General features: G+C 41.2%; 1 protein-coding gene across 8 annotated transcripts in view; it reads right to left on the minus strand.

Annotated features, from left to right (window-relative positions):
- CUX1 (cut like homeobox 1) overlaps positions 1-25,908 on the minus strand; it is a 281,378-nt gene that overhangs the window by 102,759 nt on the left and 152,711 nt on the right. The gene's annotated exons all lie outside the window — the stretch shown is intronic.

Consider the following 25,908-nt stretch of genomic DNA (forward strand, 5'->3'; position numbering starts at 1 on the left):
TTTTTTTAAAAGGACACAGTAAGACCAATCAGCTAATCTTCTGACTGGTAAATCCTTTTAGGTTTCAGCTCGGTGGACTGGTTTGCAAATCTCCAATTCCTTTGCCTGTTTCCTTTTTGCAATGAAATAAGTGTATCGGTATCTGAGCACATTCATCAGATCTTACCCCCCAACCTTCTGCAGAAGGGCAGTGTCATCTTTCTTACACGTAAAGGTGCTTCACAAGTGTTAATTATGGAGAAGTCAAAGACTACAGTTCTTCAGTCAACTACTTGTATACACGTAAAGAAAAGTAGCCTGTTTACTCTTCCCTGTGCCTAGAAGTTTGGTTCTAAATTTGGCTAAAAATAATAAAACATGAGCTCAAAAAGACCAAGAAATTTAATTTTACATTATGCGGAAAAGAGGTTTTTTTGACACACATTTATGAAACACTTCAATTCAGACTCAGTCTCCTAACGCACCTTACAAAGCTGAATAGGAAAGTCAGAGGGTTAAAAACATACAAACAGTCAAGGAAAAATAGATCCTTCACACACGTGTGTTAGATGGCAGTTACCAGCCCTGACCCTTTAAAGAGCCCAGCATTTCTAAGGCTTCGCTCACATAAATGGATCCAATCCTGACGCAATCTATTTTTATCGCCACGCTGAATCATGGGCAAACAGTCACACTCATGCTCTCACCTGTGAAAGGTACCAGGAAAAGGGCCTATGGATGTAAAAGCATGTTCTGCATCAATACAGTAAGACATACTACTTCTCCCCAGACATTTTGCCTGTCTTGTATCTCCGGACCATATGGAAGCAATAAACACTATCCTCATCTCCTATGAACAGCAGCAAGTCCTTTTGCAATCTGCCAACACCATAATGTCTGTTTTTTGTTTTTAATCTGTAGCAGATCATTATCAGTAAAAACTGTGAAATTCTGGAATTCCCTTCCTTTGCCAAGGCAGAAAAGTCAGGGTTTGTTTTTCTGCTGATCCCACAGAAGATACATTTTTCTATGCAGGTGTTTGCTGGGAAAGATGGTTAATTGAAGTACATCAGGGTAGCGGCACTCTCAACACGAGATCATTATATTGAATATTGACTTACCCTTCAACAGCATTTTAGGTTTCGGGGTGCACACTTAGGGAAATGCAGTAAAAGATCATAATAAGTAAATGTGTATGTATATGAATTAATGGAAAATTATTTTTAATTACAGCCTTTAATGTTGTCAGGGCAACATGAACTGCCTTTTGAAAAAATCTTTTGGACAATAATGGAAAACAGATTAACATGTGTTTTCTTGTGCAGGAGAAGCTAATGTGCTCTTACATTGGAAAGAAATCATGTGCATGATGTTTTGAATTAATAATAAATAATAGACATTAGTTACTGAATTGAACAATCACTCCTTGGGCAAATAAGGATTCCAAGTGTGCAGGGAGTGCCAGAAGACTAACCCGGTCAGGTTACCATAAACCTACACCACCACTTTCCATCTCTTTAGCCTTGGTAGTTGTGAAACATCTTCAGTTTTAGACTCCATCCCCCAAATCCTTGTTAACCCACTTAGGGAAATTACAGTATTTCACATAGAAAAGATGTCTCTAAGGCCATGCAAGCGGCCACATTAAGTAGCTGTAACAGAGATAAGAGGGAAGGGAGCATCCTAACGCACCCCTCCCCCTCCCCGCCCCCCCGTTTCCCAGCATTTTACAAATATTTTTAGCTAGGATAGTTTAAGGATCCTCTTTAAATAAGCTTATGCATTCAGGCTGAATTTATGTGTGAATGCCTCAGGTTATATGGAGCCAGTAAATGATGTCTGGATTATGTCACATGCCTCCCAGATCAGAGCTGGGAATGTCCCGTCCCAACACGCCAGCTACAGCAGAAGTGAACCCAGTTTCCACTCGCTTCTCCGTAGGGTTTGGAGAACAATTAAATTACTGCCTTTTCTCCCAAACAGGGGGTGCCAGGTATCATCCAAAGGTCTGAAAAACTGCAGAACCTGCCAAGAACTTGGAAGCACAAAACCCTCGGACAGGGAGAGGAAGAGCGCCCTACTATGCCAAGGGAACGTTGGTTCTTTTTGAGGGGACTCTGATGCAGAAGAGATGAGCGGCAAGGGGGGCTGGACTCATCAGAGGACCCTCAGCCACCTTTAAAGGTCACGGAGGCAAGCGAAGGAGCCAAGGGTAGAGAAACAGATGAAGACAGCAGAGCGAGAGAAGGAACAGAGGGATGTCTGAAGCCAAAGGGCCAAGAGGAGGTGGGACCAAAGAGCAGTAAAGCAGAAGAGCATCCCAGGCCAGCAGAAAGGCGCGTGGCTGCCAGTAAAATGGGCTGAAACACGGGACACTGCCTGAAAAACGCGGTGGAAGGACTCAGGACAATCCTGTATTTAAAATGGACAGAAGTATTAATACCAGTATTTGTATGCCATTTCAGTGGGGTCAGGATTTAAGAGCTCTATTACAGCAGTGGTATACGCAGCCAATTACAAAAAAAAAAGCAACCGAGGATATAGAACGCCATAAAAATGACATTTCTGCCCTTCAGCGCACACAGATAATTCTGACTGAATCCAGTAGAAGTGTCAAACTGTAGCCAAGGGCAAAATTGTCCCTTTGTCCTTGTATCCAGACACACCAGCTGACTGATCCTGAACTCCCCTTTCCCTCATACATTTTTTTACCTAGCTTCTCCGCACACAATCTGTCTCCACACACCTAATAAAAGGATGCAACATCTCCAAAAAAATTCAAGCAAAACATCTCCAGCCTAGCAGTCTGCACGCCAATGGAGGTTAATGCTGCAACCATAAATGTTATCTTTAAGTAAAGTAATGAATTAATTTACTGTATATTCTTTCCTAGCCCAATGTCAACAGCATTCAGAAGAATCTTCAAAAGGAATTCAGTCCTTTCATTTTAAAAGCTCAACTACCACATCAGTAGCTGGCACTCAGCAGTCTAAAATCACTTATTTGAGAAAGTCTCTAATAGCTACATTCACTGTTTGCTCAGCAGAAGTATTTATTATAAAATAAATTACAGTTCTCTCACCTTTTATTCACTCATAGAAACAACCTGCATTGATTTATTGTTTACAAAGCACCATGTCGAATTCAAACCTGCAAGGTACGAGGAAACTCTACTTTGGCTTACCGAGTTAGTCCCACACAGGTCATTTTTGATGTATTCACCATCTGCCACATTTGCTCATTTTCAGCCCTTCCTATTTCAATATTCCTTTTTATTTCAGTGGAACTACTTGATGGGCAAAATACCATCCAGCTCAAGGCTGCTGGCATCTTGTCCTGCAGGTTTTCATTGAGAATCTGGTGGGAACCTTGAAGGGAACCATGGCCAAGTTTAGCAAATCTGTGGTTATACTGACCCCTAAATTTCTGACTGAAGTCATCCCATGTGAACTAAACTCACTTACATAAGAGACACAGACCTGATGATTTTGCTTTCAATTTTCTTCATTCCTGAAGCCACACACAACTTGGCCTCTTGTGAGTGCCTGGATTCCCCCATCACCCCAAGAGCTGAAGGCAAGGAGAAAAAGCCCAAAGTTCTGTGTGTCTTCAGGTAGACACAGAGGATGAGGGCAATTAGTAAGAAGAAGAGCTTTTGGTAAAATACACTGATATTTACAGTGGTTTACAGCAGTTTTCTACATTACAACCCAACAATATTCAAGGTTTACCAAGGGTGATACTTTCTTAACATGAAAACAGTTCATGAGAAAAAGAGTGTATAAAAGCTGTTTTCAGGAACAAGTATTATCTACCCTGTGTTTTCCATTCCACAGATAGCATAAGCAGTTATCTGATCCATTTCCTTATAATCTCTGCGTTAGAGGAAAAGTAATCATGCAAGCAAGACAGTTCTTCAGTCTGTATTACAGATAGCTTGTTCTAAGTTTCAGCGCTTTCAGGCTAAGGAATTTAGGAAATCAAATTTTAAGCCCAAGCATTTGGAGCTACAGAACAAGCATCACCAAGTAAAAAGAATCTGCAGTGTTGAAATGCCATGACCATGAAATATTCTTTAATTCCTTCTCTAGCTATTGCGTTTGAAGTGAAAAACAAAACGCATTAAAAGCTATAGATTTTACAAGGTATAAGCTTTTACCAGTCATGAAAGAGCCCTCAAAGCTAACACGCCATCTATTAAAAAAAAAAAAACAACCCCCCAAAAAAACTTAACGAGTGTAAAAAAAAAACAAACCACAACACCAAAACCTCCCCACTTTTCAATTCAATAGCTTATGGGAAATAAAAACCACAGAAAGGCTCAATTTTCTTTTTAAGATCAAGATAACCGATTAGGTTTGAACAGCATAACAAGCAAGCAAATTCAAGAATTGGTAACATGGAAGAAGCTCAGTTCCTTTTCTAAATAAAATTAAATCAGATGAAAACCATAAACACCATGAAGCTATTCACTTGCAAGCAAGAAGAATCTGGACTTTATGATTAAAATCCAGTTGATCCAACTCCTTCGTTTAGATACTAGCTTAAAGAGGCAGAAACAATTCCTTTTTTATTAACATGACAAGTGAATGGTTTGCCAAATCTTGTGGCTACAGCCCCCTAAACATTCAAACTTACTGAACCTTGAAGGAAACTGCTGTTGGATTCTTTATACATGGAAGAACTGAAAAATACAGATGACACTTTTGAAATTGCAGTCAGTGGCATGGCCAAGAAACTTCACTAGCAGGGCAGATTAATATTTTGGTTTGGCAAAAAACAAACAACATTTTTTCCCACACATTTGTTTTCTTTAAAAACATGTATAAGTTTACTGGTCGGAGCAAACGGTGTATGGAGCCACTGGGGCTTGTTAAAATGTTCTAATTACTAAAACATTTATGCAAGCAATTTTGAACTAAAAGCATACATTATCAACTAATGTGCATTTATGTTTAATTAAGGAAAAAAGAAAAATCCTACTTGTAACACAGATCTATGATCATCACAGAGCTGATTTTGGCCAAATTAGGTAAACATCTTGGCCTCTTAAAATTAGAGGCAGGATAACCTAGTACTTCGCCAGCACAAGACAAAATGTGAAGAGTTAATTTGGGACATTTGAGAGAAGAAGAAAAGAAGAAGGGGCAGAGTGTTAAAAAGAAAAAGAGGGTATGTGTGTGGGAGCGAAAAAAAAAAGTGTGGTGTATTGACTTTTTTCAAATTTCAGTAGAATTTTTATCAGGGAAGGTTTCTGGGTCTAGGAAGTAATTTCGGATCACTAAACAACGTCAAAATTGCCTGCAGCCCAATGATCACGGCATTCACTCAGGGCACAAGAGCATTCCAGCATTTGAATATTCAGTTTTATTTTTTCTTTAAGCAAAAAAAAAGGATGACAAGTTTCCTACCCAAAAACATGATTCTTTCTAAGCTCTGCTGGTAGATGCCCTCATCTAATCCATGCACCACAGTGACCACGCCAAGGTGCCCTTGGTGCTGGCTTGCTTAATTTTTAGGAAAGAATCACAGAATGACAGAAGGGATGTTAAAGCTCACCTAGTTCCAACCCCTGCCACGGGCAAGGATACCTTCCACCAGCCCAGTCTGCTCCCAGCCCCATCCAGCCTGGAAACTGCCAGGGATGGGGCCAGACACTTTTCTGAAGCTCTCAGAAAGTTTCCGATAGAAAGTAATAAAAAAACCCCACTAATTTTTCTTGCACCTTATGAGTATCGCTGTACACATACTTAAGGCATTCTTAGAATTCATAATGATTCTAATCCAACAAACATCCACATTAGATAAATCCATGTTTATTGCTCACACAACCTCGAAAAGTCATAGGTACAAGGGTTGTACAAGGGAAGGGAAAAAAATGTTATTTCAGCATAACCAGTATAGCATGTCAAAGGGCAAGAACTCACACACTTTTTACGACTAAGTTCTCAAATCTACTTTTCAAATTGCAAGAGCTATAGGTTAATATTTTTCTTTCACAGCAACCCTCTAAGGATCTTCAGATCAGATAATCCTTTTTCCAATGTCATAATAAATCCAGCCCTCTTGTAAAAGAATTTCTCTGTTCAGGGATTCATAAATCCACCAACTTTAGTAATGAATTGGGTGTTTCCTTTCCTAGGAACTCAATTGAAGAAAAAATCCTCTCTCTGCTAAGCAGTGAAACAGTGAAGGCTTTAAATTGAGAGATCAAAGAAATGCTGGTTTCAGGTGCTCCAGCGATTACACTATACGTCATCTGGATTAATCTGAGGAATGGGTAAATGTCCAGTGTACATTGTCCAGACCCCTCTCTGCAGTTACCCTATACTAAATCAAGTTCCTCCCCTAGCAAAAAAGGAGAGAAAGACTCAATGCTAACTTCTTCAGGGGTTTTTTTTTGTTTTATTAGAATTAATTTTGCTCCCATTGCTCGCCTTGTACCCAGGCAGTGCACTGCACACAGATTCAAGCTGAAAAAATAAATCTTGTGCAAAGATTTCTCATTAAGCACATCAGGTTAGTATTGTAAGTACCAGGATCAAGCAGTCGCAGCAGCTGCAGGTATGATCTTCAAATAAACTAGGTTCTAGTGCTTGGAAGATGTCAAGTGATCATCAAATATTGAAAAAGGTTAAAGAAACTGCTTGTAAAGCCCAGGATATTGAGCAATACCTGGACAACACAAGACAAGAATCATCTTGATCATTAGAAGGAAAAGACTCTATAGAACAAAACATTTTTCAGTCTGTAGAAACACTGCTTTCCAAGAAAACATGCACAGCACTCTTGTTTTCTCTTTCATGACTGAAGTCAGAATTTCAAGGATAAGAAAATCATGTTTGCAATTAGAAAGCGTTAAACACAATAGAAATCAGCTTTATTCCAGTGATACACTAGGGAGCAGAGTTTCTGAAGATCAGCAGTGTTTTCTTAATCATTTCTACAGAGAGAAATTTATATGAGTGACACTAATTGATATGCTCAATAAAATATAAAGAGAAAAAATAAGAATTATATATAACAGACAACATCAACTCAGAGAACCCCAGAGCTGTAATTCCCATAGTGTTACACACACATGACCTTGGCACACTTTGCAAACCAAAGAAGAATGCTTAACATATGCAGCTGGAATGAAGATGAGGCGTATTGATTATATTAAAAAGTAGCCCGACACGTGACTAGATGGTACAGCTTTTTTATTTGGTAACAATACTATTTCCTTACGTGGCGCATATTGACATGTATTGTACCACGGCCAATATGAACCTTAGCTCCCCATACTGCTCAATCCTCCATCCAAACGCTCTCGCCTAACTTGCACTGTTCTGCTCTCCACAGGAACAGGTCGCTTGTGAACTATGTGTCCAGCCACACGCTGCTCGTTACAGGAGGAAAAAGAAATGCAATAAACCCTTTTTCTCCTAGTCTCATGAGCAAACGTCTCCTCCTTCACAATGTATTTTTGCTTTACCCTGCAAAACCTTATGACGAGTGTCAAAATCAGTAATTAGAAGTGCCCTGATTTGGATCATTCTGGGTTTCCTCCTACTTCAGACCACTGGTGACAACCCTTTGGGCCGCAGAGAAGTTCAAAGGCTGTTGAAACATGAGATAGTTTTTACAGCAGAAATTTGCAGAAACAATTAACCTTGTTTCCATGGACCGAAAAATCAGTTTCCACTAACTTCTGAGGGAGCTGGGGAGAAGTCTGCAACCTCACAAGCTGTGGGCTCCTGCTCCTGCAGGTTCTAGTACTGGCAGGCGAAGAGAGGAGTCCCTGCAATTCAGTTCTGTCATTATTTTGACCTGCCTTTAGAGACTATGGAGAAAAGGAGAAAGAACTTTCTGACGTTTAATTTTTCATGTATTTATGCCTGACTCCCATCTGCATTTATGCCCTGAGACTGAGACACCGCACCGGTATCAGTACAAACCCACCAGATTTGCAGGATCAAGTCCTCAGGGGGAGGAACACAATCTCCAGGTTCAGGTTATGCTGAATATACATGCTCAGAGGAGCTGATTTAGACAAACAAACATTTCCAGCTGCCTTCCCGGCCACTGCCAACCTGCACCACGCTATGCTCTGGGCAGCAGGAGTCACTGCCTAATCCAATACTACACCTCTGAGGATTTTCTAACAATGCAAGATGACACAGATGCAGTGAACTCTCTGTTTCCTAGTGCCTCCTGTTACAAATTGAAAGAGCCTGCTGCAATTCCTCTCTCCCGACTTCAGTTGATTCAATCACGTACCAGAATTTAAACACAGACACCCTTCCCTCTCCCTCACTTGCACACAAAGCATATCAAAAGCATGGAATTACTCCTGACTTGGCCTTGAGCAGCCAACATGATGTCAATTTTACATGTTTTATAAAGCAACAGCATGTAGAAAGCAACTCAAATGCAGGTCATATCAAGCATGTGACCCACAGAGCAATCAAAGACTGCCTGAAACTGTCATTCAAGGTTCAATCATCTTCTTGCAGGAAAAATGAAACATCTGTGGCCCAGAGAATTAAGTTATGTATTGCATAATTCATCTGGTGTCTGCCACAGCAGCCATTTTAATGCTCTAGTGATAAACATGTTTGATTATTTTTGTTTTGTTTCCTCTCGCCTCCATGGTATTTCCATTTATCTACCCATACTACGGCGCATAATGGAGATAACAAATATACAAAGCAGCGTTAGAGTCGGCTGATAAGACGTGGGAAATCAGCAGTCTTATTAATCACATTAAGGCAGAATCATTATTAAACTTTATGTTCCCTGTAATTGTACTCATTTTGGATCTTCTGGGTACATGCTGTAGTTAGATTTGATGATGAAATGGTTCTTTCCCAAGGATCCAAACATGAGCTTTGGAGGTCTTTCAAACTGAAAGCTGCTCTCCTCATCTACAAAGCAAGTTTCTCACTGTTTCCTAGGTTTTCCATGCCCTCATTTCTTTTCGATCCCATCATAAGCAGGAGGAATGCGCATCTCATACCAGACAGTGCAGAGGACCCCTCTCTGTTCACTTATTCTATGGGTTTGTGGTCCACACTGTGAGTAACCCTAATCTAAAGCATCCTTTGCAAGTCATTTTGGGAAATGATAGTTTTATTAATGGTGGCTTAGTTCAATTTACTCCCAAATTCGTCAGCCGTAACACTTTCTCGCCTGCCATGAGCTTCACTGACTTTTGGAACATGTCCTTGCAGAGCAGGTGGGAATTTTAAAGCTCTGGGTCCATGCCCTGCTGTCTGGGTGTTTATTCCTGTCCCAGGAGTTGACCATTTCTGCAGTCTACTCACAGAGCTTTAGACATCAGTTAATTTGATACAACACTAAACAGAGCGGCTATCATTTGTGCAAAACTGAATAGACTTGCGTCGATATTGGCTTATTCCAAAAAGAAAACAAGCAACAGCCTCCAAAGTGGTGGAGTCAGGCACATTCTTACTCATTTTCATGACGTGGAGTCCACAGGATTCCCACCATGAGCAAAATCCTCACTGTAAAGCAACAAGTGAGCACTATTACAGGACCTGATCTGGTAGGACCGCAGTTTTACCCGCTACCCTGAAAGCTGCTTCCTGTGATGCTCTACATGGAGGTGAGTCAGTGGATAAAATAACACGCTCTCCCGTAAGCCCAAATACAAATAAAGCACCTTTTCCTGTTGCTTGTTCCTGTAACGTTGTTTAGACAGTATCTGTTGTAATAATATCAGCTGTCCCATCTGTCCTTTGTAGCTGCCTCCCATTGCTACTTCCTCCTGCAATATTTCTAGGTCACTCCCTCATCCCCTAAATGTCATCTCCTCGCCTCCCAGCCCGCAAAAAAATACAGATGAGGGATGCTTTCCAGCTACACATACATGGCTGAGCAGCCGGCAAGTGAAAAGGCAACTCCTGCTCTCCCAACCTGCAGCCCTCCACTCAAACGGGATCATCTGTCTTTCCTACCCATTCCCAATACCTACAGATGCACCAGAGCTCCCCATGCTGGGGACTTCTAATGCTCTTTAATTACCGTTGAAGTCAATCGCCAGCTTCCAAGTTAATTTAGGAGGGGAACTGCAAAGTGATCACCAAGCAGGCTAGCAGTGAAACAGACCCCAAGGTCAGGGAAGCTGCATCGCCTTGGGAAGCCGGGATAAAAGCTCTGGTCAGGCAGCACCACTGCTCCCCACGTGTGCACGGACACAGGGCAGGCTCTTCTGCTCCCACTCCACCAGCACAACCTGCCATTTTTATTTTACCTGACAAAAAAAATGTGTATCAAAGAATAAAATAAGAACTTCCTTAAAGATCAAGTCTTCACAGATTAACTTTGCTGCTCTACAACACGCATAGGCCATTTTATAATTGTTTCTCCAAATAAATAATAATAATAGATAGTCTGGCATTTTGGAAATACAGCACCTGCAACAATTTACTTATTTTTACTGATGGAGTTAAAATAGATAATTTATCCGAAATTAGAAACCTTAATTGCAGGCATCTTAGGTGTCATTCTTTTTTATCGGAACGGCAATACTTTAAACTGTGAAAATCAGCAGGAAGAGCTTGTGCTTTGATTAAAGATCCTCTAAATATACACACAAGTGTTTTAAACTTACTCAATAATGTCAATGGAGTTACAATGTGTAAAACTGGTACAAGTATCTTGGCAGGGTCATGGGGTTTTCTTCTGGGATTTTTGGGTGGGTTTTTTTTGTTTTGTTTTGTTTGGTTTGGTTTTTTTAGAATTGCTGTGTCACACAAAGAATTACGTTAGGTTTTGAGTAGTTACAACCCTGAAATGAACCTCTTCCCTCATTTTCTACATCAATGCTAAAATCACATATTTCTGTATGTTTTGTTTTCTTTAAAACAAAAATAGCCTCAAAAATTGGACACTGCTCGCAATTTTTACTATAGCAACATACATATTCCAGACTGATTCTTAGGAGTTTCTTTCCAGAAACACTCAGCCACCTCTTCTCCTTAAATACAGAAACAGCTGAGGAGCTTAGTAATTTGAAAAATCAAAGGATCTATTAATTTCACCCCTTACTTATTCTGTAGCTGTTTCCATCACTGTAAGTACCTGTAAAATGCTTTTCTCTGACTTACCTCAGTCTATTCAGTGAAACAGATTTGAGTCAGCTTGAAAATAAAATAGTACAGTAAGCAATTTTATGTACAGGTGTCACTCCACAGGCATGCATCAAGGGAAAATTACTGTTTACCACCACAGCAATGACAGACCATCAGCTCCTACCTCGTGGAGAACAGTAATTTTCCAGTGCCCTGAACATGTATTAGGGTAAATATAACAGACCAAAGAAGAGAAATTCATACCTGTTTCAATCTTAGCTGAAAAGCTCAAGTTCTCTAAATTACCTGTCCCCTCTACCCAGCCTGATTTTCGTAACTGGTACTACGGAGTATAAGGCAACAGCCTACATGGCTTTTTGAAGGATTTACTGGTATGAAACAAGATAAATACACCCACTAGGCCAATGATCTCCAATTAACTATTTCTTAGCAAGCTGCTTACATATCCCTCCAAGCATATTTACTAACAGGCACCCAAGTGTGAGAACATCCTACTTCCCTACACTGATAAATGCACCTGTAGCATCTGGTCAGTAGTTTACAACGGACAGCAACAAGGCATTAGTTAGTGACAGAATCTGGGTAACAATGCAACTTATGTTTACCGTTTGCCTTTATCTGTGTTAAGGATGCGCACTGTGCAAAAGAAAAGCTAACTGTTGATTCTGCAGTAACACAGTGTTCGAGTGGGAGATGTACTGGGGGAATGCTTTAGATGCTTTTGGCTTTAGAAGTGAATGTAGGTGATGTGCCTATTCTCTGCTAGCTACTCAAGCGAGTATTTCCTTCCGGCTATTGAAGAAAACAGCATTGCATGGTCTCTGATAAAAGCAACTTATGTCCTCCTATCCAATAAATGGACTGAAAATAACAAAAAGCATGATGGGAGACATGTTTACTGTACATTTTGAGTATGTTTTACCTTCCCCATGAGCTGTGCCGAAGGTTAATAGCCAGGATGATTGCTGTCTTTATAATAATGTATCCAATTACCAATAAGGTTTTCTTTTTTCCCCAATTTGTTCCAGCTTTGCTCTGAACGGAAACACTACTCTGTCAAACTGCAATCATGTCACCATTTTACAGTTTCAGTTCATAGCTATCAATAGCACTAATCTTGCTGACCTGAGTGACAAAGCTGCAGAAAAAAACAGGCAGAAAGAAACAAAAGGAGGGAAAGGGAGACCACAGAATAGGAAAAAACAAACTGGAGGAAGCAGAAAAGGCAGGTATTGCCTAGCTCTGCACAACATGCACCAGTTCATTATTACTTAGTGGAGACCAATGCCCGAGACACAGAACGATCTCCCGGACTTCAGATGAAAGAGTTGCCTTCCTCTCTTTCCCTTCCCTCCTCCAGTTTTGCTCTCACTCCAGTGGGGCATCCTAAAAAGCAGACTCACTCTCCTGTTGCCCCCAGGACTTTTTCTTGGTCGAGGAGCTGGATGGAGTTGGCACCAATTAGATGCTGTGCTGGTGTGAATCAGCGCAGCTTCACTGAAGTTGCCTGCGCCACGCAGAGTATGCAGCATATTTTATTTTTACATCTTTGCTGAATATATAAAGCTGTTCAATTCTTTTCTAACTTAAGCCTCTAGTTGTGCCGGATTATGAGAGATGCTCACTAATATGACTGACATATTGCCTGTTTACACAGAATCTAAACTAGATATATATATTAAGACAGCAAAATTACTTTAAATAATCCTTCGTAGCAAAACCCAACAACACTAGGTACTATCGCAGGCCCTTGGAGGACAACAGTGCAGTATTTTCTAATTTAACCTTTTCCAATTTTATTCGCAGAAACACTTTCCAAATTCTCTATTTCCCTTTCAACAGTTGTTTAGCCTTTAAAATACTGCTGAAGTAAAACAGCTTCAGGCTTGACTAATACTGTAGGCTCTGGTATGGAACTATTTGATTATTCTGTTTCAACAGTTAATAGAACAGGTTTAGTATTTCTACAGACGGGGAGTTCGAACTGGAAATAATAGTTTTCTGTGCTGACGACAACTCCTCAGCATTTCTGCTATACCCAAAAGATACGCTGATGTCAGAAGCCTCTTCAGTGGATGAAAACCATCCTTCCTAAATGTATCAAACAGCTGTAGCAGAAAAAGGAGGTAAGGTAATGCCGATCTACCTTTTGGATTTGCCTTTTTTTAAAATGCAGTTTTAACTCTATTATCCAGTGGGTCTTCCAACTACAAAACCATCATTTGCTTAGTGGGCAAGTTCACAGTCTTTAAGACCCTCAATGACCAAATGCCTTTCCTGGTTGTCCTCCGACCTTGGGAGCTATAAAGGTAAGCCTATAACCATTCCAAGTGTCACACCTACACCTCGCTCCCCTCTCCCTCCTGCTGCAGCACCCACATTTCTCCAGGTGTTACATCCTCTGCCTGGCTCTGTGGCCTCACCTGTGAGACCTGATGAGCTGAGCTGATCCGTGAGCTGCTGAGCTGGACATGCTGGTGGGGTGCAGACCTACACACTGGACATCCCGGGAAGACACCCCGTTTGCAAAGATGCAGCTTTTCTGTCCTCAATTTATTGGGCTCAGTTGGGTACTTATCTGGAGCATGAACTTGTACACCTGCACAGCGGCAGAGCCGGGGAATTTCCCCTTCTTTTCCCCCAAGTGGACAGTTTGCACCATCAGTTCCTGCGCTGTATGTGTAACAGTTTTAAACTTTCCAAATAAAGCCTATCCAGTCTTCTGCTATTTTCTCTAGGCTTAGCTCCTTTTATGGCATTAAGTAGTAAACCAGTAATTCAGGGAACCTTACTTTGCTCCTGAAGTGTTATACAAACAGAGAGGATGGGGCCAGACTTGCTGGCCCCTCGAGCTGCAAAGCTCTGCCTCCTTCCCCCACTGCCTTGCCTTCCCTTGCAGGTTGTTGTAGCTGCATCATCTTCCCAAGTCACGGGCTGAAGCATGTAACAAAAGTTTATTTGATGTTATAACAGAAATAAGACCACCCTGCTGCCTCATACACAAAAAAGGTGCGGCAGGGGAGGGATTATAAGGGCAGGATGCATGAATACGTTGTACAGCTCAAGAATTTAATACAGGGACTTCTTTTTTCTTGTATTTTTTTCCCAGAAATGCTCAATAATGAAGCCTTCCACCAGCCCTGGCCACGTAGCTTATTTTAGGGTATTCGGTACACCTAACCTTACTACAGTACCAATGCTATGTAGGTAGAAGATACAAGGGAACAGGAATTAGCTAGGAAAAAAAAAAAAAGGAGTGTGTGTGTGTGAATGTTAAATAAAAACCATTTAGCTAATACCAGACAATACCGTCACCGAAAAACAGTAACAAAAAGTGTTAAGAAAAGGAACAAGGCTCATCTACCACACATTACAGAGAAAGACTGTTAAATATGGACCTGGTGAGAACCAGCGTACGCCTGGCATGTCGCACCGCTGCCAGCTAAGTGCCTGGCTCCACTCTGCGCGAACACGGCGCCACAGCATCACTGATGATGGGGTGGTGACAAAAATCAATCCAACAGGCAGCAAGACAAATATAAGTCATCTGTATCACAGCTAAAATATGTTTTTGATCAATAACAGAAAATTAACTTGTACTCCTTTGCCAAGAAAATAGATTATTTAATCAGAGTACAGACAGATAGAGATGTTACATAATCAACAATAGCTCACTCTGCTATATTTAGTGGCCAGTCTTTCAGCGAAGAGGGCAAAAGTACACCCATTATCAGTTACAAGCCCTGTACTGAAATGGTTTTCTGATGAGTTAAGCTGGTCCGACATACCTAACATCAAGATATTGTATATATAAAACTACAGCAACAACTATGACGGTATGAAGGCAATGAATAGGGAAAAGACAAGAAAGGCATTTTCTCCTATGGGCAGTTACTCAACAGAGTTAAGAGGATCAAGTACCAGCTAAAAATTATACACCAGGGGATCTACAACGGTGATTTCTAACGCTTCTAACTTTCAGGCTACCTGGAGTTTTCCATCAAAGGATGAAACATTAGTACAGCACATTTACAGTTTATGACTGGCTGCCTTTCACAGTTATTTCTGTGATCTCTTAGCAATAACCAGTGGAATTGCAGGAATTTGCAGAACACACAAAATCACTGATCTAGACCATCAACACAGAGCTCACTTAATACTACTGCAGCTTGACCAGCCACACTGTCTGTAGCCAAGAGCCTTTCACCAGTTCTGAGATCCACAGTATCTTAATTAGAAGCTCAAAGAAATGTCTGTCCATGGATAGTCCCCCAGATGTGAACACCACGACCATCAACGTGATCATCTTTCCTTCCCTCCAGCTTCCCCACCAAACAATAAACACTAGGGAAAAAAGTGCAATGAACGCTGAAGTCAAGCATCTCTCTATCTTTTATGGTTTCAGATATGGAAGAATTCAAGTAAGGCATCAACCCCCTGTTCCTAACTGGAACATACATGAAAACCATGTTTAGTAGAATAGCCATGATTAATACTGCTACCTACCATTTCTTGTATTGTTTTCAGTATCAAAACCAAGAAGCAACTGTATGAACTGGTATTTGTGTCAGGTTTATAGAGCTGCTTCATGCAACATGGATGTCCAGCCACAGCAGCTCTCCGAGATACTGATGCAAAGTCCTGGCAGATGGTGATTTTGCAGGGCCATGCCTTTACAGTCTATTTTTTCCCTGGGATGCCCATTTTAGACATTCAAGAAGAAAAAGAACCACTTCACGCTGACAAAAAATTCTTAGCAATCACGGTATTTTAGAAAGATAAGAAAACAAACAGTATAAACAGAAATGAAAGACCGCTGCTTCAGTGTAACAGATACCTTAAAGATCCCTCAAATGTTTAGAAAAGCTAGAGAGGAAAGAAAGCACTATGACCATTAAAAATAATAATAATAAAAGATAATTATAGCTGGCTCCAAATGTTAACAATTTAATAGTTACAGGATCTAAGTACTGTAAATGACTAATGCATGCAGCAAATGTATTTGCAACAACGCACAAACCAAAGCCCTTAAAAGTAGATAGCTCTGGGGAAAAAAGGATAAACTGTTTTATAACGTAAGCTCTGAAGCAAATGACATTGAGGAAGTCTGTTTATTATTGTCCCTTTGTGACTGGCAACAAGAACATCTCCTTGATTTGCCAGATGATGAAAGCCCAATAATGCACAATTTGGGAGCTCCAGATACCTGCATGATTAGAACAACAATGTTGTATCTTTAAAATTCTTGGAAGAATAAGACACGATGGGTGAATTTTTTCAATGTGCACAAAAAGTCACAATGTATTTTAAGGCAGTCATCCATATGTAAAGCCAAGGAAAAGCTGCTCATAAATTTAAGCGACTACAAACTGGAATAACTAACAAAACTCTGCTGATTATTTACTACGTGCCACTTTGTGTGCATATTTTTTGCCAGCAATATTCAAAAATGCAGCTTTAATCCCCACCCTCTTACTGTGACTACAGTTCTTTTAATAAACTATCAGCATTTCCTCCATGTAATTAATGAAAGAAATCAATCCATTCACCTGTGTCTTGTAAACAAATACTAATTTCTTGTTTATTTTACTCAACTGAAAGAAGCTTATGTACACTTAGCTGAGTAGCCACCAGTTACAGGTTCAAGTTGCTTGTTATAAAAGGACTTTTCTGCCTCAATCTGTGCATGATATGGCAAAGACCAGAGTGCAAGAGGGTGGGCCCCGCCGGCAGGACAGCTCGGCGTCCAGGAGTGAGCGAGAACATGGAAACATTTCCTTCTCCAAACATGCCCACATGGAGACCATCACTTATCTTCCTAAACAAACAGCAGCCCAGGTCACTCCTTCCTGCCTCCGGGTAGGCACTTCCCACTGCTACGGGTTAATGAACAATGTCCTTAAGGCTCGGTGGCAGGGGCTGTGGACATCAATTTATCAAGCAGGGAACGAAAGGAGAAGTCACAGACAGCAGTAGCCTTCTGGCCCTCATTTCCTTCGTGGATGATCTGCTGTTGAGCTAAAACAGCAGCTCTGCTAGCTAAAACTTACAGTGTATTTTCTATTATCAAAGCCAGAAATTCTGTTGAGTAATGCTTTCATTCAATTTGCTCACGATGTTCTCTGTTGATGAATGTATCTGATTTCATGTAAATGTGATTAAATAAATCAGACAATGCTAGGCTGTGTCAGTCTCAAGAGGTTCTAGTTCACAATGTGAAATACTTGCCCCAATAAGCACAACTTGAACTAAACCTTGTGCATCCTGTATTTTTATTACCTTCTTAAAAACCCCTCTGGTTGCCTCCTTATTTTTGTTAACAAGGGTGTAACATCAGAATTACAGATTTTGCATAAACTGCCACTGACTCAAAGACTTCCATAGTATATGAGGACTGATGAGGAAGGGATGGGAAATGAAAAGGAGAAATAAAGATGGAAAAATTCCTGCAAAGTATTTTGACTTATTAGGAGCTCACAGCTCTTGGCACACAAAGGGATCAGGTAACAGGAAAACAAGTCCTGTGTCTGACATTTTCAGACAGCAGGAATCAAAAAGAACAACTCTGAAATCCAGGCTGTTTCTAAGTTGTCTACACTTGACGTTACAGGTCTGATCTTAAGAAGTCTAAGTGTTAAATCTTCATCTGCTGTGCAGAAGTTCACATGACGCCATTCTCTGTGAGAAAGAAAGGAACATCAGCCAAAGAATACAGTGATCCCACGCCACATATTCCTTGTAAAATTAAAAGGACTTTTTAAAAGGATACAAGTTGAAAAGCAGCATGATTAAGAAAAGGAACTGTGTCTGCAAGTAGCGATGCCACCTTCCTCTCATTCCCCACCAAACTCTCACTCTGGAACTAGTAAAATGACTCCTGAAGATGCCAAGGTTATCATTGCCAGCACAACTATCCAACAAAAAAATTGTTTCTAGCTTCCAGGCACTAAGGGCATGATATATACACAAAGGACATGACTGTTTTTCCTGACAACCACTTACTCTCTATGAAATTCATTTCAGATAGACCACCAAGACCCCTGCTCCTCCTACAACAGATGATCAGCCGCTTTGTTGTCACGTTAGGTGAGCTTTCTGACAGGAGGCACAAATTTTATCATACCCTTTATCAACAGGCTCCCAGTCCTCTACTCCTACAGCCCTTTGGTAAAGGGGTGAAGGATCTCCCAGCCTAGGCATTTCTGGGATGAAACAGATCTGGAACCGCAGGCCAGGGATGGAGCTCTTCCTTCCCCAGGAACAACTGCTGCCACCAAGGCAATGCTCAGTTTGTACTTAACTAATAGATTAAGGTTCATCCAGACCCCGAAAGGGGCTCCGTTGCAAACAAATTTTGCATATGAGATGGCAAACAATGCACTGGCTAAATGCTGAAACAGGGAAGCTCTTGGTATCTTCAGCAAGTTAGGGACAAAACTGAACAACTGGGCTTTAAGTAGAACATTATTTTCTCTGATATCGTACACGGAAGTTGCTGTTTAATTAAAACTAAGCTGCTTAAGCCATTAAACTGGCAAATGGCTATACCAAACGATTTGTCAGTTGTTAGCATTCAAATAGCAGGAGTTGTTTGTTGTCACACTCAGATGGCAAGTTGCAATGCTAATGCACATTTCCCTACTGGCTCCACAAAACTAAACCAACCCTGGACTGTGAAGTTATTAAAAGTCCTTCTGTCTATTACTGAGGAATACTTTCTTACCATGATCTTCAAAGACACTGATATCACACACTGCTGCAATTTAATTACTTCAACTTGTGCCCTAGAAATTTAAGCCACTCCAGTCATTTACTTGCATTTTTAAAAACAGAAATTATATTAATTCTGGCTTCAAGTCCCAAGTTTAGGCAAGTCCAGGTAACAGCCTCCTGATTCAGATCCTGCATATCTCAACATCAAAATCTATAATTAAAAAGCATCAACTTGCTACAGCAGCTACTTTATTCTGACCACATACAATTAAAAATAAATAAATAAATATAATAAATCAATGTTTTGTCTTGGGTCAGTAACAGGAAAAGATCATTCCAGCCATGCAGGCAAACTTCAAAGCCACAGAAGGTAAGCATCACTGGAAATGCCTAAGCTGAGGTATTCTAGAAGACCCCCTGTTTGCTTATCACTAGGATTCGGCTCAAGACAGGATGCATCAGGCAGAGGCGTCTCTGGAATTCAGGTTGGGAGACTGCGCCTCTTGCTCCTCTGCAGCCTTCGCTGCCTCCCCCCAAATGGGAAGGAACTTGAAACAGTTAAACGGATTGAATTTGTTGGTTTTACTTCCTATGAGTCATGCTCCTCAACTCTACCACTATGCATATAAAAATCTGCTACAACTCATTAAATAAATATTTCCACTTTGGCTCAGTAAAAGCAGAGGACTCCCACATTAAAGCACCACACAGGTAAAACAATGAAAAATGCTGTAATGATTAAAGCTGCCCGCTCCAGTGAGTCGTAATGCCCATGCTATGGGGCAGTCGGTGGTAATACAGCATTATTATTATGACAGATGCCGTATGCATCTTTTTTGCTTTGGTGTGGTCTCCAGGAAAGAAGAATATTTCCATTCATCACAGAATGACCTAATGGATGGCACTGTTCAAATGAATGGTCAGCAAATGCACTTTATGTGCTTCTATTTATGTACATTTATTTTTACAGGCTACAATGCAAGCATCAGAACAGCACTTCCACTTTTCTATCCAAGGACTGAAAGACTATCCACATTAATAAAGTCTTGCCTTACCCCGTGTGCCCTTTTTACATATGGCAAAACTGAGTCACCAGCCTTGTTTTAGGTAGCGTGCTTGACACAACAAAAATAAGATGTAGAGCTAATTACCAGTACAGTACATGAAAACAGGAGTGCCCTTTCCATAAAGACAAAGTTCCCTTTCCATAAGACAAAGTCTTAAACTGAATTTTCTACCAAAATACAGGGCTTTTTTTGAGAAGTAAAGTTAACAGATGCCTAGAACTACCCAATGAAACGTCAGAATCTCTCTGCATTTAGTAACAAGCCCTGGAAACCTTCATTTCATGAGTCAGTAATAACAGTGGAGGAAGTAAAGACGATCCTGGGTCTATAATCAATAAGACAAACTGCTTAAAAGACCTCATCTGAAACAAATGTGTAAATGTCTCACCAAAGCAGAGACGCTGATTTATGATTAAAAACTGTAAAATGTACTTCCACGGTATCAGTTAAGAACAACTTGCGTGCCTCACTCGCAAGGGCTCAAGGCGAATGATTTAACATCACCGGACTACAAACTCCTCACTAAGTCTTTCTCCCAAATGCCATTAACACCTCTGCTGTTCTGTGTCTCGTCTAATTCTCTCTGGCTTACACCAGTCCTAGTTACAATTTAAATGCATCAGCCTCCTTTTCCATTATCAAAGTTTAACTTACAAATGCTGCATTTTTCCTGCGACAAAATCCTGCCAAGATCCCCGGCAAGGCCAGCCCTGGCTGTGACATGCTCTACTACCAAAAACAACCAGCTACGGAAAACCCAAAGACTACACAGACAGACTTTAAAGGATTTTGAGAGCAACATTCCTCCAGATAATACATTAGGACTGGTATTGTTTAATAAGTAAAGGGATGATTTAGAAAAGCCGATGAACGGCCCAGTGGCACTAACTGCAGTAAAGAAGAATTATTATTACCAAGACTGCAGAAGAGTAAAAAGTCCAGACACTAAAACAAGCCAGGTGAATAGGCAGCTTTACAACAGATGACAAACATGTGCTAAAGCCCTGAAGAGTAATAATTTGAACTAGTTACCTACACTGTGGGCCCTGCGCTTCTCACTAGGTAAATAAGACGATGAACTAATAAGAACATCCACATCTAGTTAAGAGCCTATTCCAAACCCAGCAAAATCCCCTCAGATAAACTATCGCGATTCACAGCATAAACAACTAACAGATACAATCGGAAAGAACATGCCTATGGCAAATTAATCTACAATGATGCATTACAGAGCTAATTTAATTTTTCCCCTGTTTGGACAGCCAGGCTACCAGCATGGGTCATTATCAGAGATCAGACAGTGGACAAGATGGTGTCACTGTATCCAGTGCAGAATGACTGCATCATTGTTGAGACCAGGAAAAGTAAACAGCCTTAAAAATTCGCATTAATAGCAAAAAAAGGGAAACATATCCCAGATAATTCTGGGAGTCAAATTCCAAGTTATTCTGATACTCTTCCAGTGCAGGAGTATCTAGAATCTTTCCTCCCACGTCTGTATTAATCTACAGGGAAATTAACTGCTACACAGTCGGTGATGTAGGGGTTAATTCTGACTGCTGTCGAATGCCCCAAGTCTGTGCTCTGTTCATCAGAGCATTAAATCTGAAAGCTCAAGAGAGTAGTGCAGCCGTGCTGCAAGGGCTATGTTATAAAGTTCTGCATTAAAAATTCATATCGTAGGCTTGCCACAGTACTCTGCTCTGGCTGAAAGGAGAGCTGGCGGGGAAATATTAGACACCCCACTGTCTTTCTGGCAATTGGAGACATTCCTCAACAAACAGCACCTCAGGAAGGGAATGAAAGGGCAAACAAACCGTGAAACAAATCAATGAGTTCAATTATCTCTCTCTCTCTCAGAAAGGAAACTTTTCATTTTTAAGGCTGTTTCATGAAATCTTTTAATGACGGCCCTGAACAAGGATGCTGGGCACTCAGGCTGCAAAACCGGCTGCTTGGCAGTGCTTTTTATTTGTTTTACACAAGACAGAGATTCCCAAACATACAGGGAGAAACACAGAGCAGGGTATAGGAACCTCTGCAGAACAACTCTACTTACCCCTTACATTGCTGTGACCACGTGGGATAACAGGCTATAGAAATTGTTCCCACTTTCCCTGAAGTGTCTCCAGCGGAGAGTGAATTTAGATTTATTAAGATGGTTAGTTACTCCATGGTTAAGTTATGTGCTCCTCACTACTGGTTAAGGCTGCGTGCATTTCACAGCAATTTATGGCAACCCAACTGGTAGATGACACAGTTCACAATGATGGAAATGGGTGTTAGATTTTTATGAAAGCCATATGTGCCCTTCAGGTTATCTTTCTGATAGAACCACTGCACTTGGGCAGGTTAATAATCCACATACCACAAGTGGGGAAAATACACAGGAAATGAAACCTCGGTAAATACGATTACTTGAGGAAACTGTGCGCAAAAAAGTTACCCGTTTCTCAGTCCTCCCCTGCAACTCTGCTTAGCACCAACCGTAACAGAAAGTTCCACTTTTCCCAGTGCTGAGTTTTGCATTGAAGGGAAAAGAAGAAAATGTAAACCACTGGACAAAAGCTGCCACGGCACTCCCTCTGTATTTTATATATGTCTCTCTATATGAATACATATGCTTGTCAGTGTAGTTGGAAAGCAGACGGAGTTCAGCCCAGCGACCAAGGTTAGGAGCGGTTCAACCACGCGAGTTCATCCAGGAGGAGGTGTAGGAGGGCAGCTTTATCATCTGGCAGGCACAGTCCGCAGGGAACTGAGGAGATTTATGCCTGGTAGCCAGCACAAAACAAATCAAGTCCAGACTAGCCTAAAACCCCTCACAAATAAAAAACTGTATAGGAGGGAGGAAAAAAATACACTATTTAGTTGAAAGTTCATTAGTTTGAGGGAACGAATGAACACAGGTTGTGTAGTTGGTGATCACAGGTAACCAATTATCTATTACAAGCCACTGAAAAACTGCTACAAAAGATTAGTAACCCTAAGGCAGTGTTCAGTCAAATTTAATTTTTGTTCAAAATTTGTTACTAACAGACATTTAAAACTTGCAAGCAAGATTCCATCAGCTAGGGTCTGTTCTGGGCATCAAGAAGCTGTGCCTAAGCAAAATAAAGGAAGAAACAGTCCTTTCTTCTATCCAGTGATTTCATTTCTTACTTTTGATCCTTGCTGTAATACCAATTGCCTCTGTGTCCCTGACCAATCTCCCTGTGCCTCAGTTTCTCAACATGTTAAAAAAATGGGAGGCAAGGCTGTCATGGGCACAGAATCACTGATCTGCTCCTGCAGAAACACACTAGATAAACGTTAAGGGTTAATAATATCAGGCGTACAGGATTGTAAATGCATTTGTTTATTTAATGCTTTACATGAATGCTAATGAAGTTATTAACAGGCCTGCATGTTGTCTATTGTTTTTCTTGGGTTTAGCGTCTGCACCATCCTGCCTTATCCCTTCTGCTCCATGAGCTGGCCAACATCTTTCTCTTCCAAATCCCTGAATTAGTGCTTAATCCTGGTTTCTAGCTCCTTATGTCTACAATTCCCAGTTTCTTATTCAAAGATACTATTTTTAAAAACTTACTCATTGCAACATATTTTAAAAAAAATTAATCAAGATAATGAGATTCCATTTCATCATACCAGATATCTTCTGTGACACAAAACTGCAATCCCACATGGCGTTACTGTCTTTTAATTGAGATCACAGGATATGTAAATGAGACAATATTTCTTAGGTCCCATTAAGTGGCGTCTCTGGGATGATCAGAAGGGGCTGAACCAGACAGGACATGCTCCTCTGACACCCGCACACAGCACAGCCGACCCACACGCTGACCTGCTCCAAGAGGCAACTGCTTCTCAGAGAAGTCTTTGATTTACTGGAAACGCCACCATTTCTGGACCACCATTTCACAGCTGTACCACTGCCAAAACTGCTAAAAGTCTGCTTAAATTTAAAAATCCCCTTTTCTCCTGCAACCAGGGCACAGGGCAAATGCAGAGGTGCAAGTGCTGGGGGTGACTGCTGCACATAATGCCAACATTATTATTATTATTACCTCCCCTCCCAGCTCTGCTTCTGCCACAGGCATCGAGGAGAAACGTTAAAATGGAAGTCAAAGATATACATGGGGGTGGGGAGGAGAAATAATTGCTAAAAGTTTTAAAGTCCTTGGAAGGGCAGCAGGGATGACCTGTACAGCAATGCAGGCGTAAGACTTCATTCTGCAACCTTTACCCTGAGTAATGGGAACACCCCAAAGTTCCCGATGTCAACAGTACTAACAGATAATACAAACCAGAAATACTTTCTATTTTTAAAGCAACTCTGGAGAGGATAATGTCCCTGTTCCAGTAGTAAGATTATAGATAGATAGATAGATCGAGCTGTGGTGTCAAAGCAACATTTTAAGGCAGGTATGGGATCAGACACACTTAGGTATGCATTCAATGAGATGCTGAAAAACCTGTCTAATGAGGAAACACCGTAGGGACACCTTCATCAAGGTTGTGTCAGATAGAGCCTCTGACAGTGATGCCACACACCTCCCTGTTCTTGAAAGAGGTGAACAAAAAAAAATAAAAATCAAATGAAAGCACTGGATGAATGTGAAAGCTGTCTGTATGAAGCAACGTGGTACATGGGAGAGCAGATCCGTCAGCTCTCACAGCGAACGCGTGGCTTTCCAAAGGGAAGGAAGATAAAGGCAGAAGAAAGAGACTGTTTGTCAGCACACAGTTTTAGTGCCTGGGATCTTACAAAGTTTCCTGAACTTCTATTCTTGTTCAGGACAGCAATCTCTCCACTGAATGAGGAAGCACAACACACAACTACGTGACTCATTTTTTTGCCTGCACTGTCATCGTGTGGGAGTGGGAAAAGCAGCTGGAAACCATCTATGGAGCACAAGGAGAGTTTCAAGCGAATGCCAGTAAAGAAAGCCTCCACATTAAATGCGTGGCTAGGTAGAGACAGCTACTGCAGTAACTGCCAGATTAACTTAGAGGCGGATGGAGAGCTTTGCTTTGTGATTGGCAATAGGTAACCCTGCATACTATCCAGGGCATGTCCTGATTAAAAACAGATGAACCATTTGTTTCCGATGATTCAAAGATTTGTCCCAACTGCCTTCCCCATGATCCCAGCCCAGCAGTAGCTGTGCTGGAGGAGCCACGGCAGAACCACGTGCCCTCCTCACTCTCATAGACAAGACCTCACAAGGAAGTGGTACTGCACCAAAGTAACTCTGTTGATTTGCTACTTTGCATTCAAAAAAATGAGACTATTATAATTTGTGGACATACATGAAAGGGCTGCGTGAAAACCAAGCTCAGCTGACTGGGACATGGAGGCCCAAGGACCTTGTCCACGCTGGGGGGTTGCCAAAAGGGTACTCCTTCCCTGTAATTTGCTCCTCTTCTTCCCCACCAAGCCCTCCCAGGCACTTCACAGAGTTCAGCTAGTACAGCTAAGATGATCTACCGTGGCAAGATGGCTCAAAAACTGGACTGCCCTTTTATCGGACTTGCAGGGAAAGCCAATTCCTGCTGGCAGGCTGGGGCTGCAGGAACCTGCTCATGGTCCTTCTGCTTAGCAGACTAAGGCAGCTTGCAATAGCCTGAAGAGGTTTGGCTCCAGCAAGTGAGAAAAGACAGCACTGGGATGCTTCTGCCCCTTGTGATTTCACACAGACCCACGCGCCAGGGATGCTGCAGCCTCTTCCATGCAGTTTCATGCCCAGGAAAGAGCCGTGGTGGCAGCCATGGTCACGATGACCAACAGCATAGCTGGCACAGTAGCGTAAGACCCTTTGACACAGTACTTTCCGTTTATTTAAAGATTTCTATCTAAGGATCTCGTGTCAACCCAAGGTTATAGATAACAGGGTGATGACTAGAATATGCTAGAATACCCTAAGGCTATTATTTTCTACTTTGGGCTGTTAAATAACACCAGCTTTCAGGCTATACCAGAAAAAGGAACTGAACAGTCTCACTTGAGGTTAAAAACCAACCAAAAAAAAACCCCAGAAAGGACCTAG

The sequence above is a fragment of the Falco biarmicus genome, chromosome 1, assembly GCF_023638135.1.
Source record: "Falco biarmicus isolate bFalBia1 chromosome 1, bFalBia1.pri, whole genome shotgun sequence".
Lineage (NCBI taxonomy): Eukaryota > Metazoa > Chordata > Aves > Falconiformes > Falconidae > Falco > Falco biarmicus.